The following is a 22,737-nucleotide window of genomic DNA, read 5'->3' as shown; positions in this document are numbered from 1 at the left end:
GGGAGTGGAAAGGCCCGTCTTTGGGGTCAGAGCCCCGGGTTAGCACCCCGCCTCCTCACTCACTGACAAGGAGGGTGGGCATGGGCAGTACGTGCTCCAGGCATCAGGAAGAGAGAGGATGCCAGCCCAGGGAAGGGCAGCTTCTCGCCCAGGGTCACACAGTAAGCAAGTCGCAGATGTAGGTCCTCACCCCCGTCTCCTGCCCCGCCCGGATCATGAAACAGCACGGGGGCTCAGCATACGGCAGGCGCCCCATGGAGGAAGAACACGAGCCCCTGGGCTGACACTCAACCCACCCAACGCGGCTGAGGATGTTGAAGAAAAGAAACTGAGACCAGAGCCGACAAGGCCCCTGCCTGCGAGCACCCCAGCGGGAGAGGGAATCCCAGGGCCGCAAGAAGCAGGCTCTGCTTGTGCTTCTATCCAGATGCTGCAGCCGACACTCCCGCAGGACTCAGCTCAGCCCCCGTCACCTCCCTCAGGAAGTCTGCCGGGATCTCCCCCCGCTGGTGCTCCAGTAAGCTCCTGCTGTTTACCTGTCCATCTCTCCTGCCGGACCCTGACCCCGGGGGTTTAATCTCCAGTTCCCTCCAGCTCCGTCCGGCAGATGTGACATCGACCTGAATAAACGGACGAGTGGAGTGTGGGGGGTTCACAAAAGGGCTCACCCTGGACCGCTGCCCGTAAACCAGGAATCGGCCTTTGTGTTTATAATGGGAATTGACTGCCAAAAACTCAATTTCCCCGACCTTAGACCTTCGCTGGGACCACCGCCGAGTGTGCAGTGGGTGGGGGATGAGATGAGGGGGAAGGATCCCGGCAGCCTCTGCCGTCCCTGAGAACAGGACACTCGGGGGTGGCTCCTTGCACCCATGCTAACCAGTCCCTCCCTCCCTCCAGCTTGGAGATTCAGCTCCCGTGTGACCTCCAGCTGGCCCCCCTCCTCTCTGGATTTCAGCTTCCCCATCTGGTAAACAGGGCAGGTTCACCGATCCTTCTCAGCTTTGGAATTCTAGGGGAAGAATCCAGAAAGACAGCAACTGGGGGTCTCTTGGGCTCAACTCTCTCTTTGTACCTCCTCACCTTCAGACCCTCAACCGCTTCCCTCCGGTTTAAAATTCCAGCTCCCCGTCTCATTTACAGGGACCTTCTGGAGCGTGCTGTGGGTTAACTGTCAGCTTTTTTTCTACCCTTAGTGAGATATAAAATAATGGTGCATCTTACAGTCGATGGTGTCTTGTATTATATGATATACGGTAATATCAACATTTCCCACCTGCCCCCTTATCTTGTTTAATCCCAGCAACAACCCCAGGTGGTAGTCGTTATTACTACCCCATTTTACAGAGAGGATCAGAGAGGTTAACACCTCACCTAAGGCCACACAGCAGGGTTGTCCATGCAATCCACCGCAGTGAGCTTATGGTCAGGGGTCCTCCTGGAGGGGGTGATATTTTCACGGGGCCTTGACGACTGGTCCAGTTTCTTGCCGGTGCAGGGGTAGGAGAGATGGCATTTGGGATGGAGACAGGGCTTGAGCAAAGTGCAGAGGCGGGATCATGGGAGCCTCAGGGAACAGGGAGGCTGTAAACGGGCTGGCGCATAAGGGGATGACTGGAGTCTTGACCGTGAGAGTTGTTAGGTCCCATTGTGCGGGGCCTTGAATGCCAGTGCAAGAAAGAGATCCTTGGGGAGGCCCTGGGGAGCCATCGAAGGCTTGAGAGCAGGGGCATGGCAAGATGGGAGCAACATCTTAACGGCCCCCGTGTAGTCACGCTAAAACCAAGCTCCCTTTGTCATCTCGAAGGCTCTTCCCGACGGGGCCCCCTGCCGAGCTCCAGCCGCACTGGTGCTGTCTCTGTTCCCAAGCCCACAGACCCACTCGTCCCGCAGGTCAGCCCGGCCCTCTCGTTCCTCAGGTGGCTGCTGCCATGTCGCCTCCTGGGGGGAGCCCTCCCTCCCGACGCGGCCAGCAGGGCCCCCGTTCCCCCTCCCCCTTCGCCTCACACCATCACCAGTCTCACCGCGGAGCCCTCTCTGGAGGGGTCCTGTCTGTGTCTTTACTGTCCCCACCACCCCTTCCCCAAGCGGAAGTGCCAGCAGGGCCGGCCCCTCTTCTGTCTTCTGTCCACTGTGGTGCAGCACCCGGGGTGTTCTGGAAGGAATGGCTCTACCAGTGGATGACCGCGTGAATTTATCCCACCAATAAGGGTGTGTCGGTATCTCAGGTGGCACCAGGCCTGGGTGCGGATGGGTGCGATGTCCCCCCCTTTGCTTCCCCCTTTCCTTCCTGCTGAGACAGGCCACGAGGAGCCTGGGGTCAGGGGTCAGCCGGTCAGGTGTGGTCCGGCCAGGCGCTGACCGGGCGGGCTGGCGGGGCAGGCCTCCAGCAGCTGTGTGCGGTGCTTTGCATCTGTTTCCTCTCTGCTGTTCCAACTCCCAGGCGTGGGGACTGAGGCTCAGAGGGGTCAGCGACCGATCTTTTACTCAGCATCCAGCACGGGCTGAGGCCTCTCTCTGCTCGGCCCTTGCAACACTCGTGCTCCAGCAACGGAAGGGGTTTTGGTGTAAGGTCCATCATCCGGATGACGAGGCTCAGCGGGGTCTTGGCTCGCCCTCAGCCGCAGATCCGGGGCAGCAGGGATGGGCGTTGGTCCAGCTGACTCCCACGGGCTTCCTCTGCCCGGACCTAGCTGCTCCCGCTGCCTGATGTGCGACCTCGCGCAAGTCCCGAAACCTTCTCCAGCCCGGTCTGGAAACCGGCAGGTGTCAGCGTGAGGTGGTCTCCGGGCTGAGGTCCAGGGCCTGGCACCAGGACGTTCCAAGACAGATGAGGATGACCTCATCCTTGTCATCACCATCATCTGAGCCACACCGGGACTCACTCTGCAAAGGCAGCTCCTTCGGGGGGAACGGGAAAGCAAAGCCAGTCTTAAGCTGCCACCCGTCGCACCGGGGCAGGAACCCCAGCCCCCGTGGACATCCAGAGAACCCCCGGCCCGCCCCACTCAGGGGGCCACATGCCCTTTGAATCAGGGAGAAATGACTTGCCCCTTCCCCCACCCACCTCAAGAGCCAGGTACCCGCATGAAAAGGGCTCGGGTGGGCGAGAGCCTGCCTTTGTCATCCGATGCCATTAAGGCTGGAATTTCTCATGGGAAAAGTAACGCTTTAGCTGCACAAAAGGGTGGGGGGCGCAGCTTGGCCTGGCGGTTCCAGGGGCGACCGTCCTGGGGCCGTTTGAAGTCCCCCGTTACCTGCCGCTGGGGCTGTTTGGCTTCTACCGGGGCGTAAACAGGGTGATTGAAGTGGGCGGCCGTGTCTTTCCGGACGACAAAAGTCCCCTCGCTAATTGCCACATCAAATGATCGGGAACCCCCCAGTGGAAGCCCTCAAATTACCGTGAACACACACAGCAGCCCGAAGCCACGGCGGCGCCCCCAGCCCGGGCCGCCGCCCCGCTGCCCCCGGATTAGGTTACTCGTGCGGGCGGAGGCACAGGAAGGTCCCTGCGGATTTGTTCTGCTCCGCTGCCAGCCCGCTATGCCAGCCCCCGGCCCGGCCGCAGCCCCCATTGTCTCCGGCCGCCGAGCCAGCACGCGGGCCCGGCCGGCACAGGGGCCCAGGCCGCGGAGGGGAGGGCCTCTGCCCGCGGTCACGCCCCGGTGACGGGGTGCCAGCTCCCAGGCCGAGCCCCGCACCGGCTGCAAAGGGGCCGTCAGTCTCGGCGCCTTCAAAGGGGCCGTCACGGTCCTGAAGTGACACCAAGCTGCAGCTTCAGGCCCCGCCCCTCTGGGCTCTTTGCTGTCCCTGACTGGCAGGGGCCGGCACACTGGACGGCAGGTGCTCAGCATCCTTCGTGTCCTATCCCACACTCAGAACAGGCACCGCGTGGGTCTGGCCCCCCTATCACAATGGGGACACACTTTACCGAATGTTCCAGCACCAGGCTCCGGGCTGCCAGAACGCTTCACACGATACCTCTCTCAACCCATTAGGAGAGACCAGGATCATCACCCCCATTTTATGGATGGGGAAACTGAGGCTCAGGGGGGTCAAGTGCCTTGGCTCAGGATGTGCTTTCTGATTGCTCACGGGCTGGCAGGGGAGAGACCTTTGTCACCCAATGGTGACAACTAACTCCTGACTTGGTGACATCCACACAACGTCAGGGTTGTGTGGCTACCACTTATGAGGGGCACGCACAGCCCCGGGAGCCCGGCCCGTGACAGCCCCCCGTTCCGGGCCGCTCCCTCCTGAGACTCCAGGCTGATTTCCCTCTGAGGACCTCTGACTTCCCCTTGGTTGGCTTCATCCTGGGGACCCAGTGACGGGCAACCCCTGTCTCAGTCCTCGCTCATCAACTCTAGCAGGGGGACCAGATAACCACAGAAACCGGGGAGATAAGAGCCCAGAGCAGAGGGCACAAATATAAAGCAAGCTTGCCTAACTGAGGGGAAGGGTGTTCACTGGGTGAAGTCAGGGGGCCAGGATCACCTGAAGCCAAGAAGCTGGCATGTGCAAAGTTCCTGTGGCAGGAGAGGGTGGCCCGCAGCTGGAGCCCAGAGAGGAGGGGCGAGAGCTGAGAGCAGAGTAGAGCAGGAGGCAGGCCCGGCTGTTAGAGGGCCTTGCGGGTCCATCGTGCTAGGGGCTTTGTTCCCCCGGGGTTGTTAGCCAGCTGGGTAATACAGCAGGACCAGGGCTCAGAATGGCCACTCCGCTGAGCTGTGAGCCCAGCTCCCTGCTTCTCTCAGGAAGTCCAGCACATGTGGGTGCTGAGTGCCTGCCGTGTGCAAGGACGGGTGGCCGCAGGTGGCGGGGGAGGATGAGCAGGAAGGTCCCCGAGGTGGGCGGGAGCTGGCTTGGTCAAGCGCTGCACAGCCGGCTCTCTCACCAGAGATCCTGCTTCACAGAGCTGAACGTAGCTGGGCCTGGGGGCAGGGCAGGGACCCTAGGCTTCCCTGCGGCCGGGGGACCAGGCAGAGGGTCAGTCACCGCAGTCATCGGCTCCACGGGTCAGGGTAAGTGGGCATCGGGGCACCTGGACGAGATGGTCAGGCCTGTCTCTGATGCATAGCGGGCTCTCAACAACACGAGCCCTTTGGTGCCCATGGACCAGCCCGTCCCTTCCCTGAGCCTCACTCTTTTCTTCTTAAAACCAGGGCGTGGTTGCAAGTACTGTTTAAAGCACATTTATTTGGCAAGAGGGCTGGTTTCCCAAATGAAACAGAACAATAGCAGATCAAGCAGAAGGAACTGGGGGTGCACTGGGGGCAGGGAGCAGGGGCCCATCACTGCCCCCTTCCCTCTACTGTTCCCTCCTCCTCGGGGCTCCCCAGCCTGGGGCCAGCGAGAAGCAGATATTCTCTTGGGCTCTGTCGGGCAGCAGGTCAGCAGGACAGAGCTCCGCCCAGCCGCCCAGCCGTCCACCCCCGGGCTCCTGCCTCTCTTGCTCCATGACGTGACATGGGCGGAGAAACTAGCAGGGCTCCCCTGGTCCTGCCCCAAGGCGCTGACCACTGCCCAGCACTGCTTGCCTGGATGTTTCTCCATGAAAAAAAACCAACGGCAACTGTCTCTTCTCCAAATGACACCCGCCTGATTCGGCCACCTGTGCTTGTGTCTGGAGAGAATCAGTCCCCCCACTACTGACAGAAGGAGGGGAGCACGTATACTCTCTCCACTTTACAGATGAAGAAACTGAGGCTTAAGGAGATGGAGCAACTGGCCCAAGGTCACAGGGACCATGAAAGGTGTTGCTGTTGGCACCGTGCTGTGCGACCCCAGACCCGTGTGCTCCGAGGCTGACCCCCGCCCTCCATCCCCGCTCTTCAGAAGCACATCGACTCTCAGCCCTTTTCATGTTTGGAAATTTGCAACAAACGGGAAGAAAGTTGCTCTTTTGCCACTGACTTGGCGTAGCCTCATCCCCAGGGGCGTGGTGGGTGGCTTCAAAGTCACCTGCTCATGAACCCAACAGTTCAGCCCACGTGCACAGGTGGACATTTCATAGAAATGGAATCATACATGATGTGGCCTTTTGTGAGTGGCTTCTTTCCCTGAGCAGAATGTTCTCAAGGTTCTTCCACGTTGTAGCCTGTGTCAGTGCTCCATCCCTTTTTCTGGCTGAGTAGTATTCCGCTGTATGGATGGACCTCAATTTGTCTGTCCGTTCCTCTGTTGATGGACACTTGGGCTGCTTCCACCTTTCAGCTGTTGTGAATAGTACTGCTGTAACATGCGTGTGCATGTATGTCTTTGAGTCTCTGATTTAACTATTTTGGGCATATACCTAGGGGTGGAATTGCTGGGTCATATGATAATTCTATGTTTAACTTTTGAGGAACCATCAAACTGTTTTTCACAGCAGCCAAACCATTTTACATTCCCACCTACAACGCACGAGGGTTCCAATTTCTCCACATCCTCTCCGACACTTGTTATTTTCCATTTTTTTCCTTATAGCCCTCCTAGCGGGATGCCTAGTGAAGTGGCATCTCGTGTGGTTTGGGTTTGCATTTCCCTAGTGACTAATGATATTGAGCATCCTTCCATGTGCTTTTTGGCCACGTGTATGTCTTCTTTGGAGACACATCTATTCAAGTGCTCTGTGCATTTTCTAAACCAGTTGTTTGTTCTTCTTGTTGTTGAGTTGTAAGAGTTCTTCACATTCTGGATACTTGTCAGTAACGTTTTAACAAGGGACACCCAGTTTCATTTTGCGGTGGGTTCCGCCAGTGGCCACCAGCCCCAGAGACAGGTGAGGTGGCGAGGCTGTGCAATGGCTCACGCAGGTGGCCTCTGCTGTGCCTGGGCTGGTCTGGGCCGTGAGGGCAAGCAGCCGTGGGGTGACCTTCGTCCTGCCTAGCAACAGCGAGAGCACGGCAGGGACTGTCTCTGGGTGCCTCAGGTTTCTCTTCTGTAACAATAGACATAATGACAGAATCCACCTCGTGGAGTTGTTGTGGCGAAAGAATGACTTCAAGTATAAGTGACTCATTGGTCTATAATCAAAGGAATGCCCAGTAAAACTGTAATTTTTGCCTCCTCAAATGTCATAAACTTAAAAAAAAATCCTTACTTCCCAGGATTAGCCAGGCACCAGCGAAACAGGTCCTTTCCTGCAGTGAAATAAACAACTTTTTCCTTTTATTTTTAAAAATCTGTTTAAAATATAAGTGGCTGTTCAAAGCAAAGATACTAGTAGAGTATTCTTGGGTTTACACAATATGTGGACGTAAACGTATGGCCCCCTGAGCCCGCGAGGTGGAGAGGGCATTATAGGAAGATTCTGACACTGTCTGTGGCACTGGACGGGGGGACGGTCCATTGTGCCGCTCAGACTTCAGAGCAAGCTAAACAAAGACACAGAAAAAGAAAACAAAGAGGTCAAGCTAATAAGCGAATGGAGGAGATAAGATGGAATCACAAATACTCAATTCGTCCAAAGGAAGGCAGAGAGAGAAGAGACGAAGAACAAAGGACAAAGAGAAAATGAACAGGAAGACGCAGAGGGCAGCCCAACCATCGCAGTGATCACACTGAATGTGAATGGTCTAAACGCTGCCAACTGCAAGGAATGGTCGGAGGGGACACAAAGGGACGACCCACCCGTGCGCTGTCTACAGGGAATCCGCTTTAAAGGTGAGGCAGAGAAGTCAGAAGTACAGGACGGAAGACGAGACGCCATGCTCCGTCTACCTGGACCCCTCACGCCAGCCGGACCCTGGCCCTTGCATACCAGGATCATCCCGAATGTGTGTTGACATGCACCCGCCTGGCTCTCTCGCCACCTGGAGTCTGGCTTTTTGCCCAGTTTAAAAACGGGGCCCTGCCCCATGGCTGAGTGGTTAAAGTTCTGCGCACTCCACTTCCCCGGCCCGGGTTTGCGGGTTCCGATCTCAAGCTCGGACTACTCCACTCACCAGTGTCCTACATACAAAATAGGGGAAGATTGGCACAGGTGTTAGCTCAGGGTGAATCTTCCTCACCAAAAAAAAAAGATGCAAAGCGGGAGAATTTTATGGTGATGAAACTATTTTGTGTGATACGGGATCTGACCGCCTACATTCGGCAAAGCGTGGAACTGTGCAACACCAAGACTGAACACTAAGGTAAACCGTGGGCTTTAGCTAGCAATAACGTGTCAATATCCGCTCAACGACTGTAACAAATGTGTCCCACTGATGCCAGATGTTAATAACAGGGGGAACCGGGGTGGGAGGGCTTATGGAGTTCTAGTACTATCTGCTCAGTTGGTTCCGTAAATCTAAAACTGTGCTAACAATAGTCTATTAATTATTTAAAAACAAACCAACCAATTGAAAAAAGATAGTGCAGAGGATCTGAGGACTGGAAGAGGTCTGAGCTCAACCTGGGAACCTGAGGAGTCCCCGGGTCCCGGCGTCTTTACAGCCCAGCTCCACGGGCAACAGCTGCTGGTTTCTGATTCCCAGCCAAGTTCGTCTCGCTACTCCGCACACTTCAACACTTATCACTTCATAGTGTTAATTATTGCAGCTCCTCCCCATTTACAAGTATCTTATCAACAAACAACTTGTGGATGCATTGCTGGGGTGCCTGATAATGCAGCAGTGGCAGGAGCGAGTTTCCAGAACCTTCCAGCCCCAGTTTTGCTTCAGGTCAACCACACCTCAGCGTCGCCCACCGGCGTCAAGGCGCACAGGCGCTAAGAGCTATCTCTGCGAGACAACGTGGGGGACGCAGGCCCCTCTCCAGCCGCTCCGGGCCCCTGCTCTCCAGCCCCGGGCAGACAGGAGGCGAGAGGTTGGGAGCAGGGCTCTGATGCTATGTGAGGCTGGGCCAGTTACTCAGCCTCTCTGTGCTAGGGTCTGATTTAACAGCTGGCCCCTGGATCACAGGGTTAACAAGGAGAGGGTGTGATCAGCACATCTTGAGACCTTACCAACAATAGGTGTCCTTTTTCTTGACGGCTCCTGTACCCTGGTTGGGGGTAGCGGGCAGGGAGGGCCTTCTCAGAGAGACCAGGAGACAAGGCCACAGTGTTCCCAGCTGTGAGAGTCTGCTAGGGCCACCAGAACAAAGCACTGCTGACGGGGCGGCTCAAACCACAGACATTTACGGTCTCTTAGTCCTAGAGGTTGGACGTCTGAGATCCAGGTGTCACAGGGCTGCTTCCTCTTGAGGCCTCTCTCCTGGGCGTGTAGACGGCCGTCTGTGTGTGTCTGTGTCCTCACATGGTCGTCCCTCTGTGTGTGTCTGTGTCCTCATCTCCTCTTCTTATAAGGACTCCAATCACACTGGATTAGGGCCCACCCTACTGACCTCATTTTACCTTAATCACCTCTTTAAAGCCTGTCTTCAAATACAGTCACATTCTGAGGTGCTGGGGATCAGGACTTCAACATAAGAATTTGGGAGGATGCAGTTTGGCCCATAACACCAGATAATTCCTAAAACATGCCCACAGACCTGGCCCCATAAGGGAGGATGGCAGCGAGCTGCTGAGATGTGAGCCCAGTGGGGTTAGGGTGGGAGGGCTCCTATGAGGCTCCGTCCTGGCATGGGCTGGGGACACGGCAGAGAAGAAAGAGGAATTCCAAGTCCTGGGTCCAGCCCCGGGCCTGCCGAGTCACCCCGTGTCCCTGACTGCCACGTCTGCATCTGTGTCATTCGGTCCTCACTGGGTTTTTGTAAAGGCGCAGTGGGCTGAGGACAGCCGAGCAGACCCCAGGATCCCAGGATCAGGAGGGCTCTTCAATATTAATTAGCATCTGGAAGCGCCCAGGGCAGGAGAGCCAGGGTGGTCGTCACAGACAAGCTGGCTGGCCCCCTTCCCGAGCTCCCTCTCACCACGACAATTCTGAGATGGACAGAGAACCATCGCAGGCGTCTAGAGAGCAGGCGCTGGGGGTCGGAGCTGGCTCAGGCCTCCACACGGAGTGTTTCCCACACTACCCCATTTCACAGCCCTGTGGGAGAGGTCCCTTTTCACAGGGCAGACAGCTGAGGATCAGAGGCTGAATGCTGCCGTTCCCGGGGTCACTGGGCTGCTGGCGAGTGGCAAGTAGGTTCCTGGTTCTGCACACGCTGCCAGTGTAATTTGCCAGCGAGACTCTGGAGGGGAGGGGGTTCTGCTCAGGAGGGGTCCCCGAGGACAGGGGTCCCCCTGGCACCTAGGAGGTGTTCGAGCTTGACAGGCTGGCAGGCGCAGGTGCCCATGCGCCTTCGTGGTGCCCGAGGAGATGGGGCTTGGCGCCACTGGGTGTGTGTTTTTAACTCCAAAGGCTCACCAAGCCAGACTCAGTCATTTAGCTCAAAAGCAGGGAGCTTTTCCGTCCCCGCAGCTGTGTCCTAGCAGCCAGGAGGGGCTCTCATCCTGCGGAGGGCTCCGGCTGCTAGCCACCAGGCCATGGAAAGAACTTATTTTAGGAAAACGGGAAACCACCTATCACTTAGGGAGGAATCCGGGCTAATTGTGAAGCCACTCTCAGTTTCTTTATTTAGCTATTTATTAAACTGGCTCGAACTGGAATTAATGGTTGGGCCAGCCTCACGGCTCCTCATGTGCGCATCCTGGAGGCAGCCGCAGCAATTTCGGCCTGATTAAAGGCTCCGCCGGCCCACCTCCTCCCTCGGACACACAGCTCAAAGCTCCCGGCTCAGGAATGCGTGGCCCGTGGCTCGCAGGCCTGCCTGCCGCCGCTGGAGAGTCCGTTTTTGCCTCAAAATCCACGCCCTGGGCCCCCCCGCCCACTACGGATGTTGTTGAGTGTCTCTGTGGGCCCTGGCTGTGGCCACACAGCGCTGAGCAAGCCCGGCGAAGCCAGCCCCCAGCAGCCCATCCTGGGGCCCTCCTGGTCCCAGATACCCTCTGCACACCATCCCACCGATGGCTTTGAGGCACCTTCCACATTTGAAATGGTCTCGTGTAACAATTTCCCGCCCCTCCAGAATGTGGGGTCCAGGAAGCCAGGGCCCTCACCTCCCCGTTCATCCCGCATCTCTAGATGCTGGAACAATGCTGGGTACACAGCTGGTGCTCAATCAAGATGCATTGAGTTCCTCACTCCTGTTTGGAAAAGAAAGGCTGCAGAGACTCGTCCCAGGGGAACTTCAGGCCCGAAGAGCAGCTCACGGTGAAAATCAAAGATGCTACTGGGGGCATCGGCCGAGCAGCCAGGTGGTCCCAGCCCCAGGCTGGGGCTCCACTGTGGGTGACCTCAGATCCCCTCCCACCACGCTGGAGAGAAACACTCCTGCCCCCCAAGGAACCCTGTCAGGCGCTGTAACCTACACATCCAGCAGGAGTGAGGGCCTGGCCAACTCACACCCACCATGATGGCTGGAATCAAGAAGATAGGTCACAACAAGCGTTGGTGAGGATGTGGGGAAATCGAGACCCTCATATGCTGCCAGTGGGAGTGCACAGTGGTGCAGCTGCTGTGGAAAACAGCCTGAAAGATCCCCAAATGATGAGACCTAGAGAGGCTATATGGCCCAGCAATTCCACTCCTAGAAATGAAAACATGGGTCCACACAAAAACTTGTAAACGAATGCTCATAGCAGTTGTATTCAACATGGCCCCAAAATAGAAACCACCCAGACGTCCATCAGCTAACAAAAGCATAAACAGAATGTGCTCTATCCACCCAATGGAATATTATTCAGCCATTAAAAGGAAGGAAGCCCTGACACAGGCTACAACATGGATAAGCCTTGAAAACTTTCTGCTAAATGAAAGAAGCCGGACACAAAAGGCCACATATCGTATGATTCCATCCATACAAAACATCCAGAACAGGCAAATCTACAGACAGAAGGTAGATCAGTGGTCGCCTCGGGCTGGGAGGGATGAGGGAACAAGAGGGAAGATAGCTAAAGAGTACAGGGTTTCCTTTTGAGATGATGAAAATGTCCTAAAATCGACTTGAGGGGCTGGCCCAGTAGCATAGCAGTTAAGTTTGCACGCTCCGCTTTGGTGGCCTGGGGTTCACAGGTTCGGATCCCGGGCACAGACATATACACGGCTCGTCAAGCCGTGCTGTGGCAGCGTCCCACATGCAAAATAGAGGAAGATTAGCACAGATGTTGGCTCGGGGCCAATCTTCCTCACCAAAATAAAGTAAAATAAAATAAAATTGACTTTAGAACAAGTCTGACTTTAGAACAAGGTTGCACATATCTGTCAATATAGTAAAAACCACTGAATTGCACAGTTTAAATGGGTGAATTGTATGGTATGTGAATTATATCTCGATAAAACTGTGACCGAAAAACCAAAAACGAAGGAGGGCCTCGTCCAGCCTGGCTGCTCCTGGTATATATCCAACCAAAATGCGTACACGCGTACCCCAGAAGGCATGTGCTAGAATGTTCTTGGCAGCTTTAGTTATAAAAGCCCCAAGCTGGACTCTCTCCAGATGCCCGTGGAGAGTTGAACGAAAAGTAAAGTGGTGCCTTCGTACCGTGGAATGCTGTACGACGGCACCCTGCAACCCCACCTAAGAAGAGGCTGGACCCGACATGTGTTGAGCTGATCAACCAGAAGCAGGAGCACAGACGCTGGGCGATTCCTTTCTCACGGCACAAAGCGGGTGAGGCTCAGAGGCGTCCTTAGGAGGCAGGAGGGTGCTGACCCTCGGGGCGAGGTGCTGGGTGTGGCTGGGGTCTCCTGGGTGCTGGCCGGGTCTCGATCGGGATGCTGGCCTCAGGGGGGTGTTGTTTGAGAAAAGTCACTGAGCTGCACATCGGGGATCTGTGCGCTTTTCTGTGTGAACCTCATATGCCAATAAAAGTATCTACAAGTGGAGGTCAAAAGCAGCCCGCACGGCCACAGGGCGGGGGCAGGCTCGTATGCAGCTCTGGGGGCAAGCTCCAGCTTTTCTGGCTACCTTTGGGTGGTGATGGTTTTCTTACCTGCCCAACGGGGGTGATGATGGCACCTACTTGAGAGGGCTGTTCTGAGGACCAAGGGAGCTGCTGCAGGGAACAAGTGAAGCGGGGCCCGGCACGGGGCCAGGGTGCCCCAAGACGAGGCCGGCTGCTGTTTCTCTGACTAGCCAGGCTGCCCTCTCAGGTCCCCGAGAAGACAATAAGGATCCTTCCCCTCCCCCAGATGACCACATCCTAATCCCGGGAACCTGTGAATACGTTACCCTATGTGGCAGAAGGGACTTTGCAGCTGCGATGAAGTTAAGGGGAGATGATCCCGGCTTATCCGGGTGGGCTCAGTGTAATCACAGGGTCCTTGTTAGAGGGAATCAGAACAGAGTCGGAGAAGATGTGACTATGGAGACAGAGGTCGGAGTGATGAGGCCACAAGCCAAGGAGTGCAGGTGGCCTCCAGGGGCTGGAAAAGGCAAGAGGGGAGATCCCGCCCCGCACAGGCAGAAGGAACCCTGCCGACACCTTGATTTTAGCCCAGCAAGCCCAGGCAGGACTCCTCACCTCTAGAACTGCAAGAGAATCAATTCACGTTGTTTTAAGCCACCAAGTTTGTGGCCGTTTGTTACAGCAGCTACAAGCAACTCCTGTGTTCGGCCTCTCTCATCCTGCCTGTGTCTGACGTGCCCAGAGCCGTGTCTGCGCCCCGGGTCCTCACGGTGGGCCCTTGGGGTGCTGTGTAAGCTGTAAAGCCCCCACCCTTGTCACACTGGCTGGGCAGAGGAAAGGCTGAGTCTCCTATGAAGTGTCCCCAATGGGGCCCCCCCAGCCTGTCGGAACACAGCAGGGCATGGCCACTCCCCTGCCAGGGGCTCATGCAGAACACCTGCAAACACCCTCCAGGATCCTCACCCCACCCAACACACATTCATGGAGGCCCCACCGTGCCCCAGGCTTGCTAAGGGGCTGGGGACACAATGGTGAATAAACACCCAGAGGGTCTCCCCGAGGGAGCCCGGAGTTCAGCTGCAAAGGTAGCTGTTGATCGAATCATGAAATCTGGGCTGTGAGAGACTTAGGAGGGGGTGGGGGGGGCAGCACGGCGGGAAGATCTGGGAAGATCTACCTGGGGAGGTGATAATTGAGCTGGGAAGTGTGTTCCAGGCAGGAAGTTGGAGGGGACAGAGCAGGGCCCTGTGAGCTGGGGGAGGGGAGAGGAGGAAGAGGCCAAGATCGGCAGGGGCAGCTAGGATGCTGAGCCCCATAGAAGGCTCCAGAAGGCTATAAGCTGGGGGTGTTGTGATCCAGTTTGCTTTTGGAAAGACCCGCTGGAGACTGGCTGGGGGCACAGTGGCTCTGGCTGACCCGTCAGGGGGCCTTGGTGGGTACCCAGGGGCTGCCCTCCTCCCTCAGGGGGCGGGGCCTGCCATCCCAACCTGGCGGCCACCCCCCAGGTCTGCGACCCTGGCTGCGTCCTGGGAGCTGGCTCCGAGGGACCTCCATCCTGCTGGCCTGTGGGTGGGGTGGGGCCCTGCAGAGAGAGCCGGATCCCCCCAGTGGGGCTCCAAAAGGTGCCAACTCTGCAGCTTGCAGGGCCAGGACCCCCAGGCTGTGGGCTGCTCGGCCCACCCTGCACATCATAAACGCATTCCAGCGTCCCCTTCACTTGTTCACTGACCTGCGACCAGGTGCAAATTGGGCCCGGCCGGGGACAAAATGGCTTTGATGCGCCAAATGGCACTTTTTTTTGAGGGGGGCATTGGACGGCCCCCGTCACCCAGGCATGGCGTCCCGCGGAGACCCAGGACCAAGGAGGGCAGGAAGGTTTCTTTTTATGAGCCGCCTCTCCCCAGAGCAGCTGCCGTCGTGACTGGGCCAGTCCTCTTCCAAGAGCGGGGGGCTCGGCCACCAGGCCCAGCCCCTTGCAGGGCACAGAGATTAGGGTCTGCCTCCCCTGTGCGTGGAGCCTCCAAAGAGAAGGGGCAGGGATTCTCGCAGGCGCTAAAAGGTTTGTTAAAAAAAATAACAAACCAACAGTGTTGCATCCGAAGGCCTTTCCCGGGGTCTCGAGAGAAGCCAGGGAGCGGAGGGGCCCGGGTCCTCCCAGGCCTCGCTGAGCCTGCAACCCCTCCCTTGTTCTCCTGCAGAGTCATGGGCAGGTCCGGGGGACAGGGGCCTGGTTCCCCGTTTCCACCCTCATCACAGACGCTTCCTTTGTTCAGTGGGAGCCAGGCTGACAAGTCCTTTCCCCGGCATCTCGGACGCAGGTGGGTGAGCAGGGTGGGTCCTCGCCCGTTTCACAGATGGGGAGGCTGAGGCCGAGAAGATGGGCAAACCGGGTCCCTCCCCATCCTCTCCCGGACGTTGCTCCTTCTCTGTCTTGGGGGACTCTCGTCGACCCCGTGGACCCCGCAGAAAGGGAGGCAGACTACCTTGGGTGGTTTTGAACTGAAGTTAATCCCCGTAGTCCAGACCCCCTTGCTAACCTTGGCCTCCTGCTGAAGCCCCCTTGCCTCACCCCAGTCCATTCCCCAATGGCAGCCGGATCTTTCTAAACGCGGACTTCCACGGCCCTCCTGCCCACCCCTCGCCCTCGGCCGAGAGCCCGCACCCTGGTCTTGGCCTTCGAGGCCTACCCACGAGCCACAGCCCTTCAGCCCCCAGGTGGCCGGCCTTGCCGCCTTCTCTTCGGTCATCACCAGGACTTGGAGGAGCTGGTGCTCTGAGCCATTCTTCCTCTATTGTATATGTGGGCCGCCGCCACAGCATGGCTGCTGACAAGTGGTGTAGGTCCGTGCCCGGGAAGCGAATCCGGGCCTCCAAAGTAGAGCTCATCAAACTTAACCACTAGGCCACCAGGCCAGCCCTATCTAAGTTTTGAATGAAGGGGCCTTCAGGAGGAAAAGAGAGACGTGAGCCACGGGTGGGTGCCCGGCACACTTGGGTGAACCGGCCAACTTCGGGGGCCCGTGGGGGATTCACCACCAACTCCCCGTGGGGTCTCACACGGGCACCCACCCACCCTCCACCTCCCTTCCCTGCTCTGTCCGGTGGGGGGAGCGATGCCACCTCCCTGCTCTCCTCACCCCCATTGACAGGGTCTCAGGGCTCAGTGCTCAGGCCATGGGCCCGTGTGGGGTTCCCGGGGCCATGACAGAGGCTGGCATTTGGGGTTTGTGGGGATGGCACCCTGGTCACGGCCTCCTGTGGGGCCCATAGGGGCGTCCCTGCAAGCTGTCCTGGGCCTGTCCCGCATGCGGAGGCTGAGACCTTGGTCTGGTGTCCTGACTGTGCTCTCTGCCCCCCGGGCATGCACAAGAGCCCATCACACCCGTCGGTGCCCCTCCTGGGCATGGGTGCCCTGGGGCTATTCAAACCCACTGTCTTGCTGAGAAGCTGCGAGGCTTGGACCAGCTGACGCCAGCTCCTGAGTCCACGCGGGACCAACGGGAGGATGGCACGTGAGATGGGAAACATCGACAGGCTCTAACACGGGCTGCTGATCTCATCATCGACACCACTCGGGCCGGCCTTTGAGGGCAGAGAGAACTGAGTGGCCCCTGGAGAAGAGGGTGGAAGGTCCACGTCCCACCCCCCCTCCACAGGCCAGGGCCACCCTGCTCTCAGATTGGGTGGGTCATTGGCATGCGGTTCTGGAAAGCACCCTGGCCTCACTCTGCTGCTGGACCCAGTAGTCAGGCGAGAGGGCAGCCTCCCCCGCTCGTTTCCAAGGCCCCTTCCAGCCCCACAGCTGCAAACGGCCCCTCTCCTGGCTCAGCCCTGCCCACCTGCATGTCTCCCCATAGCCCTGGGGGGCATTTGCCACCAGAACACCTTCACAGGTCGTGTGGCTGTGGGGGTCTGTGCTGGCCTGTGGCTGCTGCCCTCAGGGGTTGTACCAAGGGGGGACCCCCATCTGTCCCTGAGGGGCCCAAACCCTGCAAACCCCTGACCAGGCTGCTTCTGGGGACCGGATGGGGAGAGACGGGGGGCAGCTGCCTACATCGCCCCTCGGCCCGCCCACACCGAGGCCTCTGGACACAGGGAAGGCCCTGCCCTGGCCACTGGCCTTGCTCGGGGATCCTGCTCTCCCATTCCGACCCCCGTTCCTAGCAATCCTGGCCTCTCATTCTCGGCCCCCTTTGCTCCCGGGCACCTTGTCTTCCCACACTGGCCTCAGGTCAGCCCATGGGGGCTCACTTCTCCCCCCGCCCCCGACTTGCACATTCCTTTAGAGACATTCTGCCCCTGCACCCAGCATGACTGTGAATGAGAGACCCAAGGCTGGCTGGACCAAAACTCCAGCCTCCTGAGGGGGGAAGGGAATCATCCATCACCAATTCATTCAAAACCGATTTACTGAGCACCTACTATGTGCCAGACAGTTCGATGTCCTGAGAATGCAGCATTGAATTGGACAAAGCCCCTGTGCTCCTGGATCGGGCAGTTCTTGAACTCCTCTCAGATCTGTTCAGCTCAACCAGCAGCGCCTGTACTGATCACACTACAGTCCCGTTATGGGCCCATCCATTTTGCCCATTTTCACAGTTCAACAAAGGCATCAAGGGCATGGGCTTTGTTTACTGACCAACTCAGCTTCAGATGTGAGTTCCCCACCGACAAGCTGAGTGACCGGGCAAGTTATAAAAATCAGGGCCATAATGGCTACAAGGAGTAATGCACCGGTAGGTGCCAGGCACTGCCGCAAGCACTCTACGTAATACGACATTTTAGTCATCCCGGGCCCTGTGGGACGGTCACCGTTGTCACTGCATGGGGGGAGAAGGAAATGGGGATGCAGGAGAAGTCTGCTGCTCACGGCGGGGTGCTCCCGCTCTGAGCCTCGGGTCAGCCATGATAGCCTATAACGGAGGCGTATGGGTCCTGGGGCGACTGTAACAAAATACCACAGACTAGGTGGCTTAAAACAATGGGAATGGATTCTCTCCCGGTTCTGGAGGACAGAAGTCCAAAATCAAGGTGTCGTCAGGGCCGTGCTCCCTCCAGAGTCTCCAGGGGAGGGCCCTTCCTGCCTCTTCCAGCTTCTGAGGGCCCCAGGCATCCCTGGGCTGTGGCTGCGTCCCTCCTGTCTCTGCCTCCGTGCTCACATGGCCTCTCTCCGTGTCTGTGCGTATCTTCTCGTCTTCTGCCTCTTATAAGGACACCCGTCATTGACGTAGGGCCGGTCCGGCTAACCCAGGGTGACCTCAGCCCTAGATCCTCACTTAATTCCATCTGCAAAGACCTGTGTGTTGGATAAGATCCCATTCTGAGGTTCCAGGTACATGCGTCTTTGGGAGCCACCCACCAACCCCCCACAGGGGCCTTCTAAGGTGTAAGGCCCGGAGCAGGGGCCCCTCTCGTCCAGATCTCAGGGTGGGGCTCCTGCAGGCACGGGGTCTTCTGAGAGGCATCAGAAGGTGTCTGTGTGGTTCACTGTGGCACACCCACGTGGTCCTGTGAGCAGTGCTCCCGCGACAAGCCCCCCGTCTTAGGGCGGATTTGTCTACAGAATCACCACAGGATTTCAGCTGCCGTGGGGTGCAGGGTGTGCTCCTTGGTGGCCCGCAGAAACAATCTGTTTCCACTCGCTGTGGTCGCGGGGCTGCCCCGGCCACCGCAGGGCCAGCTCGGATGGCACATGGCCCCTAGCTCGACCTTAGCACCTGAGAAACAGAGGTAGAGACCTGGCACACACACGATGAAGACAGCTGACAATCTCTGGTCAGGGGAGTCCAAAGAAAGGAAACCAGGGCACCCAGACACCTCTGGGGACCCTGAGCGCCCAGCTCAGACCAGACACACAGACACAGGTAGATAGTGGGGTCGCGCATCACGCAGGGTCCCCGGGCGCTGACCAGAGGACGCACTGGGGGCTGATCAAGGGCCAGCGTGGCCACAGCCCCCCGGGAGGGGAGAAGCTCGTCACCACCCCACTCCGGGTGCAGACATAAGGCTGCAGAACAAGACCCTGGCCCCGTCCCCCAGGGCAGCGGGGGAGAAGGAAGGGGGCTGACGGACAGGGCGTGAGTCCTGTTGACCAGCGCCTGCCAAGACCAGCGACTCCCCCGTCTGTGCTCAGCATCCGTGTCTGCGGGCTGGAGATGGTGGTCTTATGGTGTACAGTGGACTGTGTACGCACTGTGTGTGCTGTGGGTACCACTGACGTGTCCATCACGAGGATGCCTGAGCAGGTGAACGGTCAGAACAGAGCTGATCGAGTACACGCTCAGCACTCATACTTAGGGGGCTCACACAACCTCTTCCGGAGGCATGAAAAGAATTCCTGGGCTCCTGAGGAAGGAGTAACTGATTTGATTTGGGGGAAGAGGGGAGCGGAGAAGGAATCTGGGACAGCTCGACGTTCATGGGCAACCAAGGAGCAGAGTGCCTGGAGGCAAGTTTTCTAGGGGACCAGAGTGCCTGGGGGTGGCTCCTACAGGGCTTTGAAGTTCACAGAGGAGTTCGGACCTTTGCACTGCAGGCAGAAATTTTTAGGGAAAGCAGGAGCAGATCAGTATCCTGGAAATATCACAGAGAACTTCGTGAATGGAGTGTGTCTGATTAAAATGAGCTAGGAGCCCCAACCTCTGGGTCTGAAGTCATAAAAGACCACTAGGGAGCCCCTCCAAATTCTCCCAGCCAGAGGCCAGGTCTGGAGGGAGGTCTGCGCTGCCCCAGAAGGCATCCCTCATCTTTGCACCTTAGACCGGCCTTCATTGCTTCTGCCCCAAATCCACTCGGCCCAAGAATCCCCCTGAATGACTAACTTCGACCTGGAACCACTAGCTGGGGTCCCTCCTCCCCCTATTCCAGATACTTCCAGGCTTGGCCAGATGCAGGAGCACAGAGGTGAGAGGCCGTTGCAGCAAGTGGACTTCTCCAGAGCCTGGGGCTTTCCTTCAGGGCCTGGGAGCAGGGGTGGAGCTGTGGGGCCCAGCAGCCCCCTCCCCGGAAGGCACCCACGGCCCCGCAGTGGCGGCCGGTGGCGGCCGCCGCGGTCTTGCTTCTCGCGCTGCCCTCCCGGCCGTCCATTCTTCAACCAAGTGTTTTTGATTTTACAGGAAGTAGAGCAAGGGGCTAATCTGAGTTTAATTTTTGAAGCCAGGCCTTTGATTCAATACTTATTCATTTAAGTAATTAATGCCTCCGAGTCTGGGGTCAGAATGCATCTCAGTTTAACTCGCCTCTTTCCTTACATCCCGAGACAGACCTCAACGGCACTCGGTGTCTCCAAACCATTAATTTATCCCAACCGGGACATTCCGAGGGCCCGGAGCACTTACCAAATACGACGTTGCAGAGTTCTCCACCGTCGACGATTAAACGCCATTACCGTGTGCGCGCTCCCCGGGGACCTCGGCTCAGGCACATCCCTCCTGGCGAGGATTCTGTTCACAAGCCTGCTCCTCTTTCCAGGCGGTGCCTGAGAGGGTGTGGGTATGGGATGTTCTGGGCTTTGAGACATGTTTTTCAAACTCAGATTTCATTCAGTCAACAAGCATTTATTAAGCAGCCACTGTCTGCCAAATGCTGGGTAGATCCTGGAGGGGGTAACTCTGGTCCCAAGGGACGGACGTATCTGCAGGTGTGAGCAGGGTTTGAGCCCCAGGCAGGAGAGCATCTCAGGGCCGGCGGCTCTGGCAAAGATGACCTGCGGACGGGGCCATAGGGTGACACCGACGTGAGGGCAGAGGCGAGGTAACCAGTGGAAGGAGAGGCTGCAAGGGCTCAGAGGGGAGACAGTGCAGCGCCCAGGGCCGAGATTCAGGGTTGTCTGGAGACATTCTGGAGGGGTTTTCATATACGAGTTCCTAGGGGGAGTTTTCCTTTCCTTTTTTTCACAAAGCACGAGATGAACCTACCCCCGTGATTTCACCGCGAGTCTGCTGGCAAGTTCGCCTCTTCCTCATCTTATCAGGATCCTGTTTCCTTTTCCTCTCATCCCACGTACGGGGCCGGTGGCTCCAGCAGCCTAGAGGCCCTGGTCTCTCAGTCAGCTCACTGTGTGGGGGTTACAACCATTGTAGCTCTTACTTGATAGACGGAGAAGCAGAGCCCTGAGTTCTGGCCGAGCCTGGACGGTGCGGGCAGTGCAGGCCCCGGATGACCGCCTTTTCAGGGAGCGCCGCTATCGGCATCCGGCCTACGGGCTTCGGGATGTCACCGCGAGGCCAATATCAAAGGGGACCCAATGGATTAAATGCCGTTCGGAAAAGAGAGGACAGAGCCCACAGCCCCTTCCTTGAGCATGGGGGTGGGGGCAGCCTCTCCGATGCCCCACAAAAGGAAGGGCCCCGCCCGGGGTCCACACGTGGAATTTAGTCACGGACAGTTCTTCTGGTGAGAAGAGAATAACTCTCGGTCGTACGCTCCATTATTCCCCCTGATGAGCCCGTCAATAAACCCAGTGAGGGGAAGAGCGGGGAAGCTGTGATTTGGGGAACCTGTGGGCGTGACAGTCCCTACTGGTCACTCCAGATGTCCGAGGGTGTGCACAGCTGTCCGCGTGAACACGGGTCAGGCAGATGAGCCGCTGCAGCGGTGAAGACACTTGCTCCCTCAGCGGCTCACAGGGGCGCTCGGGGCAGCAGGACTCGCAGGAGGGGCGTCCCTCGGGGCCAGGGCAGGTGGTGAGACGAGGTGAGGTGCAGGGCAGCCCGTGTTCCTCCTGGTGACGTGCAAGCAGTCTGGCTGCCCGAGCAGCTTCAGGTATGCGTCTCCGTCATTTCCAGGCCCTCCCAGGCGTGGACACGGTGCTGTCTGGCCCTTATGAACCCGAGCTACAGTGCTGAGCTTCATAGTCAGTGAACCCCTAAAACCAGGGGCGATTTTTGTGGCTGCCTGCGTTACCCCAGGATCCAGAGCCTTCACAGGTTTCTTCAGATTCCCAAAGGGGTCAGTCACTCCCCAAACCCCTGGCTTCCCGCTCGCGGGCTGGTAAGCAATTCACGCACCCCAGGACCAGGTGGAACCCCGCGGGCTGCAGGATCATGCAGGACGCCGGGAGTCTGATGGGATCAGGGAGGCATCCCGGAGGAGGGGGCACTTGAGAAGGTCCGCCTGTGGCCTCCTGCTCCATGGACAGAGCGTTTGTGCTCCTGTAGCAACAAGATGCAGATGAAGCATCTCCTGATTAAAAATACATTCCAGCCAATGGAATTGTTTATTCTTTTCACCCCACAAACATCGACTCAGATCCTGGGTGGGATGCCGGCTCTTCAACTCTTAGCTGGTGGTTTTGGTGAGTCACTTAACCTCTCTGAGCCTCCGTTTCCCCATCGTAAGATGGGGTATCATAGAACCCGCCTCAGAGGGCTGTCAAAAGCATTCAGTGGACCTCAGAGATTGCTTAGAGCAGGACCTGGCAGGTAGGAAGTACCACTCCATGCTCAGAGTCTATGGGTCACAAGGTCACAATGCTTACTAGAGGCCAGGTCCCCAAATCTGGGGAGCCTGTTGGACACCACCCAGACCCGAACCCCAGGGAGCTCCGAGCGTGGTGGGGGAAGATGCCAGCACACGATGCCCGTGCAGCAATGAAGGCAGCACGGAGCTGTGGGAGCGCAGAGGAGTCCGCACCCAGCCCCCAGCCTCAGGGTGGCTCCCTCCTGGGGACCTGGTCTCTGAGCAGTGACCTGAAGGATGTCAGCAGCAGCTGGGGGAGGAGAGGAGGGAACGGGCGGGCAAGGGGAGACTGGTCTCGCTGCTTCCAACACACACACGCAGACACACACACACACGCAGAGACATGAGTGGTCACCACACACACACAGACACGCACACACGTGTACGTACATACATGCACGCACACACACGTGCACAGGCATGCATAAATGAGCGCACACCATGCATGCAAATATGCACCC

Source organism: Ceratotherium simum, chromosome 34 (assembly GCF_057802395.1).
Source record: "Ceratotherium simum simum isolate JZ-2026a chromosome 34, ASM5780239v1, whole genome shotgun sequence".
In the NCBI taxonomy this organism is placed as follows: Eukaryota; Metazoa; Chordata; class Mammalia; order Perissodactyla; family Rhinocerotidae; genus Ceratotherium; species Ceratotherium simum.
Note: the sequence above shows the minus strand (reverse complement) of the source record.